A 19,561-nucleotide genomic window follows, 5' to 3' on the forward strand; every position below is an offset into this window, starting at 1 on the left:
TAAAAGTGAAGGTAACATTTTAAGTCTTTGTAATCTAACGCTATATGACTGAGCTTCCAGCTAACAAATGTCGAGCTTTTGAATGAAAGTCGTGGCTTTCTGGTCCAGGTATATTGAATTTAAAATAAAAAGCCCCAAACATTTTTTTTTTCTCATTTATCGATGCAAAAAATAATCTGGTTTCTGGCAAGTGAAACATTACAGGATATTACAAGGCCAAATGTTGTCCATGACTACAATAGAACATCGAGAACAATCCCGTCATTGTTCTACCATATTTGATTGGAGGCCTGTAGCACGCTGAAGAAGTGATGTTCCAGTGTTTGTTCCATAGCTCCGCGGAATTATGAAAATAAATTGATGTCTACCGTGAATTTATTTTTTTCTTCATGTTAAGGTAACATTTAGCGGGATGCTAATGAACATGTTTTATGTTGGATGGTCGGTGAATGCTGTCCTTCTAAACTTTGTGTAGGCCTAGAGATCTACCACAGGGTAGTGCACATCGTTGCTGTGCTTACAATTAGGGTACTTCAGGGGGTATCTTCTACGTTGGAGCTTTATTCAAAAATAAATGACACAACACACTCTTTTATTCCACAAATGCCATGAATTTAGTAAATAGAATGAGTTCGGCTTTGACCATAGAGTTGTTCTACAATCCATGCCTTCTAGGCATCACCCTTTGAGGCACAGAGATAGCCTGGAATGATATTGGATGGGAGGTCAAACAGGTGTTACATGAAAATGTGGGTCTTTCTTTCAATGTAATGGTTGTGTTGCGTTGTGTGCACATAACACTTGATAAGTGATGCTTTACTAGCTAAGAACTCTATTGTTTTTTTCTACTTCCTTCATCGGGAACAGGAGGTCTTGCTTTCCTCTGCAGTACCTCTTTATGGTATTTTCTTTAGAGCTTAGCGGGACCACAAAAGCTTTTTAGTTGTAAATGATATAGGAAGTAGAAGCCTAGGAAATCTTTTATTTGCTAAACTATATTCTTTCTGAGAAAATAAATGGTTCTAAAATATGCAGCTTCTTTATGAAGAAAAATAAAAAAAAAACATCCACTTTCTGCAAAAGATTAGCGATAGCAAACATTACCGAGTAGCAATTAATTACACAAATTCACATTATTGTACGGCGCACCTAAATATTTACATTCATATCAGTTACTCAAATTTCAGATTAGATTCAAAAGTTCTTTATTTATGAAGTATCTAGCCTTAGGCAATCTGGCCGAGATTAAATATTTTCTTAATCAGAAAGCAAATGTACTTAGTTATAGAACCAACAGAACAAAAAGAGATCTGTTAACTTACACTTTGCAAAGACTTGACTTTCAAACAAATATTTATGATCATTAAATGTACTTAGTTTGTTAAGATTTTTAGGCATATTGTTCGGTTCCATGTTGAGGGGATCTCCAGATGTAATAAAACTATTGACATATTTTTAAAAGCAAATGTATTTAAAACACAAAATCATACATGAACTTTAAGTGCCGGTTCGTGTGGTTCACACTGTTGGGTCATTCATTTATTAATAATATTAAACTAAGAAATTATGAGCAAACTTGTAGAATCTTTACTAAGATTTTGGTAGGATCTTAGGTGATTTCAGTTCTAGAGAATGTCCACCTTGCCATTGGGTGAGATGATAGTTTGAGTCTAATGCCCCGACAAGAACAGAGGGGTTCCAACTTTGTGGAAGCATAGCATGACTGTACCCCAGTGCTCAAAGCAAGGTCTATAACGACATGGTTGGATGAGTTTGGGGCGGAAGAACTTGACCGGCCGCACAGAGCCCTGACCTCAACCCCATTGAATACCTTTGGGATGAACTGGAACGGAGATTGTGAGCCGGGGCGTCTTGTCCAACATCAGTGCCTGACAAACGCTCTACTGGATGAATGAGCAATAATTCCCACAAAAACAATCTGAAATCTTGAGGAAAGCCTTCCCAGTAGGGTGGAAGCCGTTATAGCTACAAAGGGGGGACGAACTTCATATTAATGTCTGTGTATTTAGAATGTGATGTCATCAACGTCCCTGTTGGTGTAACAGTCAGGTGTCTCAATACCTGTTTGTATTCGTTTTCATTCCCAAATCTACTTTTTAACCATTTATGCATTGGCACTATCCTTTTGCAAGTTCTTTCTCCATTTTTGCACGTGCCACACTATTATAAAATATCCTCTAAATATAATTCTAATGCACCAGATCAGAACAATGACATTTTGCCAAGTCAGAGACATGTTTAGGGTACCTTCTCCAGCAGATAAGATGGGAACTGTTTAGTGAAAGTTCCCTATCTACATCTACACATGGTGATGAATATTTTGTTTTCCCATTGCAACCATTGCAAATACTCATTGCATATGATTCACATATAAGGAATAATCCATACAGCTGTGTGGATTTATGTAGAAATGTATTATTTAAATAGATAGCAAAGATACAAATATATTTGGTGCGTGTGATATCTTACTGTTTTCAAGCATGGTGCAGATCTTGGGAACACTTTTTTTTTAAATTATTTATTTTTACAGTTTTTATATGTCAAAAAAGAGAGCACAATGTTACAGTGTTCTAGATGTACATAAACATATCTTCATCTGCTGTTGTTTAGAATATAAAAAAGGCAGAGAAAAATAAGCATAATTACACATTATAGCATTATGCTACCATTTCATTAATAATGATAACAATAATAAAAATAATCAAGTAATAATAACACAGGAGTCAATATGTAAGAGAAAAACTCCTGCCGAGACCATTGCAATATACAGAAAAGTACAGAAACAGAAAGTACAGAAACAACCAATCTCATATGTCTCCTACCTCTTGTTACCTGCATTTTATTTTTGATAGTTTAACTTATCTGTGTTGAAGTGGCAATAACAAACATTCCGATAATCGAGAATCTTTTCTTTCTATGTCACGCATTTGAATTTACAACATAACATTATATCAACATTAATGGCATTTCAATATTTGCCTATTGGGTCGTGAACCCGAGAATTCAATGGAAACACTGCCACAAAGCAGGCACGGAGATACGTACTGTACATATATGATAATGATACTTATGGAACCTAATCAAACATGTATCATTAACATGTTTGGGGTATAGACTTCTGACTGTTTGTAGTTATATTATCCCGTGTTTAATTCTCAAACAATCCAAGGTAAAATGAAAGACATGTAGAGGGGCTGCATATTCAACAATAATAATAGTTATAATATGGCTGCTTAATTTAAATATTAATATTTAACATAAATAACCCAATCTTTTGATGGCTAAAGGGGTAAATAACATTTACTGTATTTTATAATGTTTTATGTAGTAGCATACCTATTATAGTACAGGAATAGGATAAAATGATGTCATGGTCGACAAATGAAGAAAAATTAAATTTTTATTAACCGTAGAATAACATCTATAATTGATAAGAACCATTCAGGCAGTCTAGTCTAACCATTTTTCTTGCATTAAAGACTCCAACTTTAATGAATGTTTGGTCTTGTCTTAGATTCAGGACTCATATGCCTATCCCATGAAAGTTTAAATCCTCTTCATGTATTATAGCTACTTATAGCTTGTGATGACCATACACATTCATGTTCACATACAATTGAACATGCACATTCATGATCACACACGCATACACATTCATGCTTAAACACACATTTATACACAAACTTACACATACTGTACATATTCATGGTAACACACATATGCATGCATGCTAACACACACTCCCACTGACACACATACTTACGTATACACATGCATGGTAACACAGGCATACACATTCATGCTCACACATTCATGCACACACACTTACACATACATATTAATGCTAACACAACTATGAATGCCCATTATGAATGAGTAAGTGAGTAAATGAGTAATTTAATGTATAAGTGTTTGGCGGCAAAGATGGCACAGGCAAGCTGTTTAGGTGGCAGAAGTGGCACAGTCAGGCTGTTTAGGTGGCAGTAGTGGCACAGGGAGACTGTTTAATGGACAGAGGTGGTACAGGCAGGCTGTTTACGTGCAGAGATGACACAGACAGGCTGCTTATGGGACACAGATAAGCTGTTTGGGAAGAAAGATGGCACATACATGTTTGGGGAACAGATGGCACAGGCAAGCTGTTTGGGGGTAAAGGTGGAACTGTGGGACATGTTGCTTGTGAAGTTGGTGTGCCCTGGGCAATTTGCGGACTGGGCCCTGTGATTTCTAGTAATGGCTTTGATGTGACTGCTTTTCATTCCAAGTCCAGCCCTGATGAGAATAGTGTTGTGCCAATGCGAGCCTGTAATCTATTAGTGATTAGACCCTTGTATGCAAAATAGTGAATGGTAAGATAAAGGAGAAATATCACGATAAGATTATCAGTTGGAGACACTAAAACAGTATATGTAAATAGAGATAGATAGTAGTGAATTTTTAGTATCGCTTTGATTGTCTAATTACCCGTGTACCACATCTCTTCACCTACTAAACCTTGCAGTCTAAGCAATCAGCACTTGATATATTTAATTAGAAATATTTTCAAGTATTGTCAGCTATTTGAAAGGCTGGAGCTAAACTTGGGGAAAAAAAAGAAAAGATTTAGAAAGTACACACAATTATTTATCTTTGGAACAAAAGCCATAATAAAACATGTCTCCAGTAATGGCTCCCACGAAAATTACAACTTCCCAAAATGTATGTCACATCATTAATAACCTTATTTAAAGATCTTACTCATTTACGTCAAATAGAGCATTGAACAATTTAACCTCAACTACAAACACACTTTGACAGGTAGAAAAATTTTGAGTAATTGGTTTGACCATTTTGTGCCTTCAAATTTGTCTTACGTTCTACACACAAGTGAATTTCAATGACCATGGTTCAAACAAGCTATCAACAGCTCAGTTGACTGAAACAGCCCAAATGTCTGGAAATCACTAATACATGAGACGCAGACCCTAAAATGTGTTAATCTTAGTGGTTTTTGAGTGTGTTGGGCTATTCAGTTTTTGAATTGTAGAAAGGGTTTTCTTTTCATAGATGTCACCGTCAACACAGACGGCACGATCCTTCCTTTATAGAAATAAAAATGAATGTCTTTTTAAGTAGCTTTCCAAAAACAATGGCATTCAATGACTCATTGGGTATTTTTAGTGTGCGAAGGGCAAGTTGAAAAATTATATTACATTCAAATCTTCTGAATAACCCACAAAACATTTATGTGATGGCTGATGATTAAAAAATAATCACAAAGCAACAATGTAATTTATCATAACAGAAAAAATAATTAAACATTAAATTTATTCCAGACTTTTGTATCCCTAGAGGAGATTTGGTGGATACATATCACCAGTGTGGGTAGGTAGAGAAGACAGACAATCCTGTTTGGGTCCAGGTGCGGAGTGGGTCCTTGGTCCACCTGTAGACCATCGTTGTTTTTATGGAATAAATGTACCAACTTGTTGTTAGACTCACTGAATACATTAGCATTTAACGAACTCAATGAGTAGCACCAGTTCCTTGAAACTATTCTATTTAATACAACTTATTACATCATGAACAATAGCTGTGTATATTATGTGTATTTCACGTATTGCATATGTGTTGCTATGTACATCACAAAGGTATAAATATGTATATTTTTGTAAATTCAGCGATTTTAGGAAGCCCTGAAAACTAGACCTCCTATGAATCGGACAAAAAAAAAAGCACAAAACTTAGAATTTTCTGTATTTCTTGAATTATGCTTTATATATTCCTTTGGCCAATCCCTAGTCATTTTCCATGCATGAGATGTCTTCAGCCAAACAAATCTCCTGCCATGTGATATACTTACTGCCAGTCATCTTTGGCGCTGGTCCGGCAAATGTTGCGTGTGTGTGGGGGGTGTCTTTTCTTCCACTGATTTGCTACTTAAAGCAGCCAATCAGTGTTGAAAATCACAGAGGAGGAAATTCGTTTAAGTTTTTTTTTTATTTTTAAAGAATGTATTCTTCTATGAAGTTGTCAGAGACAGCAAACTGTAACCTTTAATGCACTTTATTAATATGCATACAATGTATCCATTAAATACAGAAATTGTGAAGATACGAAGACCAACAAATCTTTAACTATGGGGACTATAATCTTTAATTATGGGGAAACGGCTTATTGATCCAAGGGGAAATCTGACTGCCATTGTGGGGTCAAGAAGGAATTTTTTCCCTGGTTAGTGCAAAATTGGAAAGAGCCAAACTGGGGTTTTTTGCCTTCTTTTGGATCAACAGCAACAAATTAACAGATATAGGAAAGGCTGAACTTGATGGACGCAGGTCTTTTTTCAGCCTATATAACTATGTAACTATGTAACAAATAGATACATCAGGGACAATCTTCTTGGTTATGTTGAAGGTTCCCAGGTGTGTGTGTGACTCAATCCATTAGCACCGATAATAGAGAGAAATGTCTTTTGGGACATGTTACATCCAAAGGGATGGGATAACTCTCTAATATCACTTTATGGATTTCCTCACCCAACATGTTAATGGATAAAGGCTGCCACATCTGTAATCTTATAGACAAGGTCACGCGACAGCAGCGGCATTGCCGGAGAAACTACAAGGTTTGATATTACAGCGAGTGTGCCTTAAAGCACAGAACATAACCGTATAAATAAATCAAGAATTATGGATTTTTCCCCCTCACCTTCTGAATTGACGAATAGCCGTTTTGAAGGTTTTGTCAATTTTCAGAATTGCGTAAAGACATTAACTTGACAAAAAGGTCATCAAGTCCATGTTGTATTCATTTCTTTAAATGTATCTAAGTGCTCTTCATTAAAAAAAGCTGCTATGTTATTGAAATACAACAAGACAATTTAATCTTCTCAGCTCCCTGAAAACTTAAATATTATGACATGCCATTTATGTTCACTTCCATACAAAGAAAAAGGTACAATAAACAAAAAAGGCAAAATATAAAAGAACAAGAAGAGGCAAGAGAGGAAGCCGAACTGCGGGAAAGGAGACAGGGACGTGGAAGTGTTCTGCAGAGAAGGTAAGGAGACATTGAGAGATTGCCCCCCAGACAAGCCACTTTCTGGAAGAGCAGAGGTTGTTAAAGGAGTAAAGGAAGGAACAACTCCGTCAATGCCCATGATTGTTTAATGAGTATATGTCCACATACTTTTGGCCATGTTGTGTATTAAGAGATTTTGTCCTTTTCATGTTATAGAGATTTTAAACATGGCATGATAAAGGTGATCAGTAACCTATTTCAGGAGAGCTGTTTAACTTCTTCAGATGGGTTTTGAAGGGCATCCCAGCATTTTTTACTACAGTGAAAAAACTCAAGTACCTTAAATGACTGCTTTATTAAGGTCTGAGCTACCATGGATAATAGTTTGAGGCAGACAAGGTAGACCCCAGAAGGTTCAGGGAGCTTTCACCCAAGCCAGCTTATCTTCTACAGAAACGGGTCGCATGTTGGAGGGACAGCCAGAGTTCAGGAACCATTAATATTTGGATTTTATCAACAGATGTAGTATGCCAAAGAAATAAATATATATATGTACACTGTAAATTATCTCTGTTCAGAGACATGAAAGACAGAAAATGGTTTTAACGCCAATTGGGTCTTCATCAGGGGTAACCAGTCAATAGGTATGAGTGAACCTCTAGTAGAAAAGGTTGGCTCATCAACCAGAAAAGCTGGAATAGACCATGTTAGACATGCAAAGTAAACAGGTTAGGGTACAGCTACTTAGGGGGCCAAATACAGAATTAATGGATATTAGGCATGGAGATACATTTCATCAAACATAGAAGGTTTTTTGTTAGCCTACATGGAAAGACAGAGGCTGGTCATAGGGTGTATCACAGGGCTATATTATACTGTCAATACTAAAGATTCATGGTTAAGCATGTGAACAATGGAAGGACCTGGACTAAATCAAGAAAATATGTTTTGGATTTTAAAACTATTATACAGCACAATTAAATTTAATGATAAAACAAGAAGAAGAAGAATCATCGCAGCTGCCACAATTCCGGTCCCAAATAACACCAGGGGAAAGGACCAGTATTTTGCAGAATAACATTCGATCTGTGCCAATGTTGAAGGATTAAAACACGACATTTACATATGTCTGCAGATGGCACTGCATGCCTTGTAAACACCTGGCAAATGGGAAACCGACGTGTCTGATGAAGCCTCTTTGGTAGATTAAAGCAGCGCAGAAAAGGGGGGAGCTTTCCTAGTCTGAAAATGGGTTAGGGGACAAACCGCTGTGAGGATATTAATCTCCAGCTGTAAATCATCTTGAATTTAATAGAAAACGGGCAAAAAAAAAATTGGGTTGAATATGGGAAATTTGTCTAACATAGATCACTATGCACGAGAATAACCGGATGTATGAAGGTAGTTCAACTAAAGAGGAGACATATACATTACAGCACATTCAGTTTTCGTCCCTTTGGATATCTATAACCAACAAATAAACAAATATTTACAAATAAAATAAATAAAAAATTAGATAAATACAACCTCAGATGAACAGCAACACATGACATTTATACTGTGTCCTGATTTATTCAACAAAAATAAAGCCAAAATGGAGAAGCCATGTGTGAAAAACTAAGTACGCCTTATGATTCAATACCTTGTAGAACTACTTTTAGCAGCAATGACTTGAAGTAATTGTTTTCTATATGGCGTTTTCAGTCTCTCACATCGTCGTGGAGGGATTTTGGCCCACTCTTCTTTACAAAGTTGCTTCAGTTCATTGAGGTTTGCGGGCATTTGTTTATACACAGATCTCTTAAGTTCCCGTCACAGCATTTTCATCAGGTTGAGGTCTGGACTTTGACTGGGCCATTACAACACGTTGATTCTTTTCTTTTTCAGCCGCTCTGTTGTAGATGAATCCAAATGTGCAAGTCTGATATATCTATAAAAATAAATAAATAGATAAATACATACATACATAATACCATGCAATTTAACTCTGATTCACTGACATTTCCAGACAGAAAAGCTGAATTCCTCTTGTAAACGGAAGATGATAAAACTCCCCTTCACTAGAAATAAAATCTAATTTTCTCGAACAACGTCATGCTAAGTTAAAGGTTATTAGACAGTTCGCATTATTCAACCTGACAGATTTTTTAGAATACATACTGTATCGAACAATAAAATTTAACCCAACAAGAAAAGTCAGGCTTCGACCATAAACTTTATTTTGTAGTGTGACTTTTACTCAGTTTTCAAGGTTTATGCCAAATTTTTAAGGCTACAGAATTCTGTGACACAATGTTTTTTCCCATATTTTTCTCGTATTTTGGCATACTGCTTCAATACATCATGAGATGGTAAGGTCTTTGCCCAACCCAGCCTCCAACAAGCCACCCCAACAAAGATGCCTACCTCTGGGGAGACTTAACAACTCATGCACAAATAAAGTCTTATGATTGGGGTACAATAGGTATAAACAATGATGTATCCTAGTCTGCAGGTCCAGTGGGCTACAAAACAGGAGGACTGATTGCCCTCAATGGACCTGTTATAGGGGTGATCTGTGACATATGGTGGCTGTGCCATATCCGTGTCATATCCCGGTGCCTTGTAGTGAAGATGGAGGTCCCGGAAGATGTGTCTGAGATTGATGCCCTGGGTCAGGCCTAGGGTAGCTCCAACGGTAAATATATTTTAGGAACCGAGGTCCCTACCCTATAGACTTACTGTCCAAGTAAATCATGGCTCCTCAACATAACTCACACATTTAAACTCCTATGACATTTTCCAAATAGAATCAGCTAAAAAAACATTCTATGCATCCTTATTATCTGTGTGACCCTCTGTGAATAAGATTTATGATAAAGTCCCAATGTTTGAAATGCTACATGACTCACACATACACTTTCCACGATAGAGGTTACATATACTGTACACTCATATGTATTATGTCAATATTATCGATATGGCAGAAAGTGTTTTCTTTGGCAAAGAAAAGGGCTCTTTACGGTAAAGGCAGTCAAAATGTGTAATTCAATAATCAGAGATGTCTTTAGAGAACAAAACTAGCTTAAAGATGGAGAATTCTCCAAATGAACAAAAGTGGTAAGCTGAGTTTCTCAGGATTTTGTCCTAGGTCCACTGTTATTTAATGTCTTTATTAATAATCTCACAGTAGGTATTGAAAGCCACATGGCAGTGTCTACAGATAAGACCAAAATTAGGTCTGAACAAGACATTAATTTGGTCAAATTGGAGCACTGGGCAACCAAGTGTAAGGTGAGTTTTAATGTTGATAAATGCAAAGTTATGCATTTTGGAGAAAGAAATAGATGTATAAATTATATCTTAAATGGAGTTGTGTTAGGAAAATCATTATTTATAGACAATAAACTTAGGAAAAGTGTTCAATTTCAGGCAATGTCAGGACAAGTAAGATATTGGTATGTATAAAAAGACTCACAGGAGAAAAATATAATTTTGCCTCTGTATAAGTCAATGGTGAGACCCTACATTGAACATACATTTCGAGTCAAGGCACATGCTCCTAAAAAGTTAATTATGGAGCATGAAAAAGTGCAGCGGCTACAAAAGAGGTCACTAAAGAGGACCCAAAGAAAGGAATTTTCACTTAAAGCAACAAAAAGAATTCTTTACAGTAAGAGTAATAAAGATGCAGAATCCACTACCCACAGACATAGTCCTATTAAATTCAATAGATGCCTTTAAGTTTGGGCTTGACTACTTTTTAGCAAAAAAAGAATATAGGACAATAAGGAAATGATTAGTTATAAATTGTTCATCCAGTGAGAAATCAGATTGCCATTTTGAAGTCAAAAAGAAATATTTCCCTATTTTGAGGCACAATTCAAAATCGTTTCAATGTGGGTGTTTGCCTTCTTTTGGATCAACAGCACAGATGAATTTGATAAAATTGTTTCTTTTTTCCCCATTAAAGTTTTTTTAGTAAAAGCTTCACAAAAGAAAAAACATAAAGTATAAGCTATCTATAGTTTTTAGAGGATGCTGACCCAGTTTGCATGATTAGCTGTAAGTCAGTATACGTCAATAAAAAAGTAAAGTAATAGTAATGACATAAAATGTTTCATTGGTACACTAAGGTACTATACAAAGTATTTAAATTTACTCAAAACCTTTTTTCCATTACAACGTATTACAACATACAAAGTATGTTGTGTGTTCTTGGCATGTAGCTCCCCATCTTGTGTTTTAACAGGTGGTATCTGCCTCTTCTTTTGTTCCTCATTATTCCAGCTTTGGTTTATTGCAGGGGTGTCCAATCTGCGGCCCTCCAGCTGCTGCAGGACTACATCTCCCATAATGCTCTTTCAGCTAAGGGCCTGGCTGATGAGTATGGGAGATGTAGTCCTGCAGCAGCTGGAGGGCCACAGGTTGGACACCCCTGGCTTATTGTGTTACATCGTGACTTGGTGAATGTTGCAAAGACCCATTGGTGGCAACCTCTGAGTTATGGAAGCTTTCACAGTTGAGAGTCCTACGTAAGAGAATTGATGCATATCTCTATATTGTGAGATCTTTAGGAAGCTAGATAAGTACATAAAACCCACTTGGCAGCTATTATTTATTTCTTACTTCACGCAGAAAATGTCTTTGTTTGGTCTTGTTTGGTATAAAATGGTGAATTGAAGTTATTCCAAATAGTTTTTCAGAACTCACGTTTTTAGAGTTAAAGACCAAGGAATGACCAGAAGTATAATAGCCTTCAGGAGTTTGGAAAACCTATTATGGAGGACTATTGTAAATAACATAAATACTTTTTGAGAGAAATTCTAGAAACATATTTTTCAGATGAACAACTGATTTTGAAGCTTCAAAGTAAACTAATTTAAAGGTTAAACCACAAAGTGCTTCTGGTTCCTAAAAAATACATCAGATGTCACAATAACTGGAAAAAACTGCCACATCAGACACACTCCACCTTCTCACTGAACCATAAACTTCTCCTTTGATTATAAACTCCCATTAATGTATTGTATTCATATAAAAGACAAGGAAATTGTCTGGAAAAATTAGTATGATAGACTAGAGAATAAAAGGGAACTATCGAATGTTGCCAAATTCTCAGCATGACAGCATACCATACCCAGCATGAGAATCGAGGGCCAAATATCTACTTCTTCTCTTATTTTTGCCTGTTTGAATGGGTTAAAATATTTTATACATTTGTAAAACAAAGTATCCTTCTCTTTCCCCATTAGTGTTCAGTTATTTCTATTAACCTTTTCCCTTTTTTCTTGATTGACCCTATTTGTTGTGTAGAAAGGAGATTTCCATATTTTCGCCCCACCTTCCATGTGCCAGATGACTGACCTATACATCCATAGCAGGATTACCCGATGTCTCCATAATTGTATAGTTCATTTTAGGTTAAGCCTCCGGGATCTGACCAGAATGTGGTGCGTCTTGATTATTCCCAAGGGAACAGAAAAATAAGAACTTTATTACCCACCAGGGTAAGAAGAAAAAGAGAGAAGGGGAAAGAGATAGGAAGAAAGGGGAGAGGGATAGATAGAAAGGGAACAAGCAACCATGTGTAAGAGCAAGCGTATGCTTGGATGTCTATGTAAGGACGAGTGTGAATACGTGTGTGTGAAGGAGGTAGGTGTGTGTATGGGAGCAGCCAACAAGAGTCAGTGCTTCTAATGTCGGGGGGCTCATGTGACGCTGCGCTGTAGGATGTACAAAATAGTTTAGCTATAAGGGAAAGAAGGGGAAGTTTTCCTTTGTGTTAGAAGAAAACCACTCAAAACATCTGTTTAACATATAGTATGGTTGTCCTTGCATGGATAAAGGAGTCTCGGCTAGGGGAAATAAACAGCAGTCATCCTGAGGATTTGTAAAAGAATATTCAATAATAGTCAATAATAGTCAATAAACATATATTGATTCATATTTCAATGGTTACCTGTATAAACTGGACCCGTCACCAACACAGCTTTTAAATGACAGATCAAGATATCCGTCTCGTCTCAAGATATGTGTTTCTTGATAAAAGTTATGGGTTATGGTATATAGGCAAAATTCTACATAACTAATTACTTTTGTGCCCTAAACTTAGCTCTTAGGGTACAAAAAATCAATTTCCAACAAGGGGAGGCCAGTTTATTTTTATTTATTCGCCTGTCAGAAAGATTCTATTGTAGTAACCAACTAATTGTAAATGGTAACAATAACAGTAAATTGTCAGGATGTAAAGATAGTCTTACTTGTCACCTGTATTCAAGCAGGGCTTTTAGTTGTTATGTGCCAGTGTGAATTGCACACTAATTGCATTAGTATACCCTGAGAATCTGCCTCTTCGCCCTGATACCCTGAGACTGGGGTAATCTGATTGAGATATACTCTAAGGATAAACCTTGAAAATCCCAGGTATATAATATATTGTATAATAATACAATAATACAATTCTAGTGAATAATATATTTTTGTACTTTAAAATGCTGCTGTTATTACACATTCATATTGCATATGTAAATATGAGCATATTCTGCATAATATTTATTAGCATCAGTTCCTCCGCATTTATATTATCAATACTATATATATGCGCCTTACTATATCTTCTAGACGATGCACCATCCTCAACATATAATAACCTATTCTGAGACCTCATCTTTTTTGTTTGATCGCATTATTATTAACTATGTTGTAATGATATTTATAATTTGATGTTGCAATAATATATTATGACATCATCTGCTCCTGTAAGAACAGTAAAATCATTTTTCACACAATCTTTATGAGATTGATAAAACTGCCCCACAGCGCCATCTGCTGCACAGCATGAGAAAAAATGGAATTTACGGTAAAATAGAAAATTACTTTTATATATTGAAATGATCTTTACATGAACGTCTATTTAAATCGCATGTTTAGTGAGCATTTTGCAGCGTTTCACTTATGGTTTATTACCAATTTAATTTCAGACACATCAAGCATCACGAAGCTTTCACTTTAATTCTAAAATAATCTAGTTGCAATACAGACACACGTTTCCCATCACTCATGTTTTCAGAAACCACAGTATAGGTTTTTTTTTATTTTTGACTACAAATGGGGTTTAAAACAATGTTTCTTTTCAAACAGCCAGGGACACGTTGTATCTGAATGCCAACAGGGGACCAGCTCTGGGAATGTCTTCGCAAACTGGCTTCCAATTCCAATTGGAAGAATGTGTATTTGACATAATACTTGGTATAATTGGTATAATGTATTTTACATCAATATACTGATATACTGATATCACCTTGGCAGTAACTATCAGGACTGGGGATGACTAAGTGGACTTGGCATCTCCGGTACAGAGCGCCATGATATGTCGTCATATCCCCACGCACCACGTCTTAACGATTAATGAAGTCATACCAGATAACAGGTTTATAAAGATAATGAGGGGGAATGAGATAATAGAATAATACAAAATGACCAGACTAGGCAATTGACTGGTACAAGTCACATGCGGGAGTCACATGTGGGAGAGGATGCTGAGGACATAGTTCCTCTAGGGTGCAATTCAGATGCAATTCCTCATTTCGCCACTGGAGCTGCTGTTGTACACCAGTGTATACTATTTACATGCCGTGGCACAACAGGCAGACAATTTTTAATCTGCCGTCATACTTGTTTGATTATTACTTGGGAACATCTTGAACAACATTGAATGGCCTCCAAAGACAAGTGAAAGAAAAATCCCTACAGGTTGAACCCTTCGATTGCCAAGGTGGTGTACAGTGAAAATCACTCATATTACCCAAAAGTGCATTGGATGGACCTCACCTCCTTCACCTGGGATTTAAGAGGTATTCAGATAGGCAGGGCACTTTCTTAAAATTTAGTTAACCCCCTCTACCTCAAGGGGCAGGATATATAGAGAGACGCATGGAGATGGGCTCCAGGTCTAGATAATAGAATTAACCTTTTAGCTTGGAAACAAATGAAGGACAACACTATTAAAAAAAAGGATGTTATTGATACATTTCCATAGTAACCATATGTTATACATTATATAGTAACCATATGTTCCCCTAACATATCAGTTCCCCCATGAACTTTATAAGACATTTGTGTAATGCACCCATCCTCTACAAATGGTTCATTTCATCAGGTGATGGTAAAATTCATCCATACTTAATAACTCATCACTTCTTACTTTTCTAAAAACCTATTACCGTTCTGAAAATGAATAGACAAAAATCCTCGAGACAAAACAGGACAAAGGTGAAAACCCCAGAAGCTTTATCATTCTTTCTGCAGAATAGTTTTTTTTTTTTTTTATGTTACCGTGTAGTCTTTTAAAAAGAAAAAATCCCTTTGAACTTCACACACACGGCTCCCGTAAATCCCTGTTATACTTATGAAATGATAAAAAGGAAGTTTGTTCTATTCGGCTTCAAGGCTTTCTTTTATCCTATGGACGCGGATACGAGTTGTGTATTGAGTAGAATTAGAGGAGTAAAAAGAAAAAAAAAAGAAAGTAACTTATTTGAAATGATGTCAGACTATTAAAAGCGTTTGAGCAATATTCACACGATACCGTAAAATCTCGGGTATAATACGCAGGTATAACGTCACACTCTTGTGTGTAAGACACCAATGATAATTTATTATATTAAGATTTTTGTTTTATTGCTTTGATATTTTTATACATATTCTATATTGAGGGGACATTTGATGGGGGAGATGATGCTTGGGGGAGCAGTATGATGATGATGGGGTAATGAAGATGAGGGGTATGCAGGTAGTGGGGGGCATAAAGTTTGTGGGATGTGGTATTATAGGGATGATTGGGGTGATAATGCCTGGAGAGGGGTATGATGATAAAGATGAAGAAGATGAAGGTTTTGGGGGTTATGGCAGTGGAGTGCAGTATTTATTATAGGGTTGCCTAAAGTTGGTATGATTGGGGGTTGGCATTTTTTGGTATGATAATGCTGGTGGGGAATTTTATATATGACAGGGGGTGACTACGTGCATGCAATGGAGTGATGCCAGCCCTATTCCTGGCATTATGGAAAATGGAGCTGGCATTCAGTTGTAGTCAGTGGCGACTCTAGAAACAGTATATAGGGGGGGCACACAAGATACCACAGTCAAACTGGGGGGGCATTAATAATTCCCACCATTAAATCATACCGCTGAAAAAACATATATATATTGTGACAGGGAACAGGGCATTGTGGTGGATAACATGTACATTTCCCACCACAATGCCCTGTTCCCTGTCACAATATATATATATATATATATATATATATATATATATATATAGCCAAAACTAATGTGCTATGGAATGATACTTTTGTTATTGGACAATACAATACTTGATCATTCAACATGGGAAGCCTGAAGCCACAATTTAGTTCGACTAATCCTTGAAATCCTTTAAACAACACAATACCTTAACTTTTGCACTAAATGATTTCAGGGCCTAATATTAGATCCTGCTGCTGATATATATATAAATATATATATATAAATATTAGACCCTGCTGCTGGTAGCAGGTATAGATCAACACATTAGCACACAAACCCAGCTTTGCATGTATAGATCAATTGAAATTCACTTGTGATCTCAGAACTAAAGGTATATATCAAATAAACAGAATCAGACATACAAATCCTGTATTTGCAGGTATACAATAATAATATATGAAATGTAGCATTGCAGGTATAGATCACATGTTGCACACCCCAAAGCAAGCCCTGGCATCCACACTGCCCACATAGAACCTGGCCAGCACCCAGATAACACACATAAGATTTACCATCTTTGTCCCATATACACCCTGCCTGTGCCATCTCGGTCCCCAAGGCTCAAACATCCTGCTAGTGCCATCTTTGCCCTTCCACAATTATACATCTATGATACACACAAACACATTAACTCATGCTCTCCCTCATTCAGACAATTCATCCATTTTAAGAAACTACGCCACTTGGAGCTTCAAATGAGGGGCTACATGTATTTCGAGGGCAAAAGTTGAGTGCACAAATAATGATGGAATATGTCGCTTTGGCTAGAAAATATGTTTTTTCTATCCATAGCGACATGTTCATTTGTGTCTAGCGCACTCCAGGTTTGTACTAGAAACACATACAGCCCCTCATTTGATGCGCCAAGGGGTGTAGTTCTTGCAAATGTGTACTTTTTGTGCCATAATTTAACTTCCTACATGAGCAGTAATGCCACGTCAAGGCTTTAACCCTAATTACTGATCATTCACACGCCTTTCATATCTCCATTCACTCGCAGAAGCACACACCATACTTTCCATACATTCACTCACAGAAGCACACACACCATTCTTTCCCCTTACAATCCCAAAGAAATGATGGTAAAGGGAGAAAAAAAAATCACTTTTACAGCAAAAATAAGTTTTGCAGTAAAAATGCAAGATGGTTACTCACGTACCGCACAGGCTAAATGGCTGATTTTAATAATATTTGCAGTTCATCAGGATTTCAAAAATTGCCTCCCTCTACCGTTGGCTAAATTTAACCCCATGATCAAAGGGATCATGGGATTAAAAATTAGTATCGGCCATTTTTAAAAAGGGAATGTGACTTTTTATAGCTATATGATCGCTGTGGTAACATTGGCTACCACAGTGATCATTTAGCTAGAATACTTAAACTTTATTTTTTTTTTTAAAGTTTAACTACTTTATGTTTAAATCATTTTTTTTACATTTTTTTTTTAACGTAATTTTTTTTATTCTTTTTTTACAAACCGCATGGTGCCGTCGTTAGCACCTGACTGGGACTGCTAGGGACGGCACCATGCCGTCGTTAGCAGTCAAGGGGACTGTCCTGGGTGGCTCCAAATTTGGCGGGGGGGGCAACAGGGGGGGCAAGAAATATCCTAAGGGGGGCAATTGCCCCCTGTAGCGACGCCACTGGTTGTAGTCAAGTGTGGTTTTTATTCCCAGTTGAGAATTGGCCATTGCCAAATTGGTGTTGCAATTCCACAGTGTCAAGCTTAACGAGGACTTACTTGTAGACTGGATCCTTCCTGCGCTCATTTTATGACGTTCCTATTGAATCACTTTTGGGGAAGGTGTATTCTGTATAGCACTAAGTATACCGATCCTAGAAGTATTTTTGGGTGCCATATTATAGGTCCATCTGGCTAAGCTTGCCCCATGAGATGAAGGTTGCAAGGCCTCCCCTGCCAATTCTTATTATAAATACCTCTCTCATTATCTATTTATTGTCAGATTAATAGCATAACCTGTTCAGCCTCAGCTTTACGGGATGTTTGAAGAGTGAATTGATTGCAAAGCCAGTTATTAATGACACCTAAAGCCTGCTTTGGAATACACTTATTAGTGTTCTGAAGCCTCTTGATTACTTTATTGTTGCCGGAATCAGACATAGTGAGTATTAACGACTGTATCATCTCGGACCATGCAAAGTAATGGAATTGTTAACCTATCGATAGGCGCTGTAACTGAAGCTTTGACACTTCACAGTAAAGAGTTATCCCGCGGCTTAGAGAACGGATCAATCTGCAGATAACGTTCTTTGATTTGAACATCTTTGATCTCATTTGTTCTAATGGGGTTTTAGCCAGTGGTGAAAGTGTTCAGGAATCTGGCAGGACTGACTACCTTCTATAATCAGGGGGAAAAAAACTGTACCCTCCTAATTTAAATTTGTTTCAAATGATGTCATATGATTATGCATACCTAAAATATGATGGCTAATTCATTGTGATTCTGTTATAAGCTTTAGGAAACCTTGGGTTATTCAGTGGACATGTCATTTCCACCACCTAATCGGTGACTTATCCTGGCGTAGGTCAGCAGGCCCAGGGGAGTAGCAGTCAACCTGCTTTAAAACCAGGGGGGGCAAGTTGCTCTCTTGGGCATCCTGGGTATCCCGATGCTCAATGGCGACCCATTAACACTATAGAGGCCTCCATAGACTGCATTAGAAGGCACTGTCTTTAAGATATGGAGCGCCAGGATATTCAACCAAGATGTAGACTGTGATGGGGAGGCTAAGCGTGCCTCCTATACCCTCCTATGGAGCCCTCCTATGGGCGATCAGGCTCACTGTAATGGCACCACTCAATGGGCCGGTTAAAAGAGGTATTACCAATCTCCCCAACCAGCCAATTAACTCTATGGAGGGCTGTGTCGAGCTTTTTAGTTTCCTTCTATGCCATACATTTCAGGGTAGAAGGGGCAGATTCTCAGGGTCACACAGTCTGCCCCTCTCCCATTCTACACAGCTTTGATCATATATAAGACTCTTAGCTCTTAGTATGTTATGGTTGAAATCCCTGCTTAAATGCAGGTGACTCAATTAAGTGTATCTTTGATTAAAGACGAGACAATGTTTCCATGACTGGTATTAGAGCCATTTGGCTAACACTTTTGGCCAATCCCTTCATATACTTGTTCAGCTCATTTAGAAATTTTCTAGGTATAGATATGACATCATATCCCGACAGCGGCACCATTGCGAATGCACCTTTAAATATCAAGAATAAAGTCTA

This window comes from Sceloporus occidentalis, unplaced genomic scaffold (genome assembly GCF_023333645.1).
Source record: "Sceloporus occidentalis isolate IW3139 unplaced genomic scaffold, rSceOcc1.0.p SCAF_236, whole genome shotgun sequence".
NCBI lineage: Eukaryota > Metazoa > Chordata > Lepidosauria > Squamata > Phrynosomatidae > Sceloporus > Sceloporus occidentalis.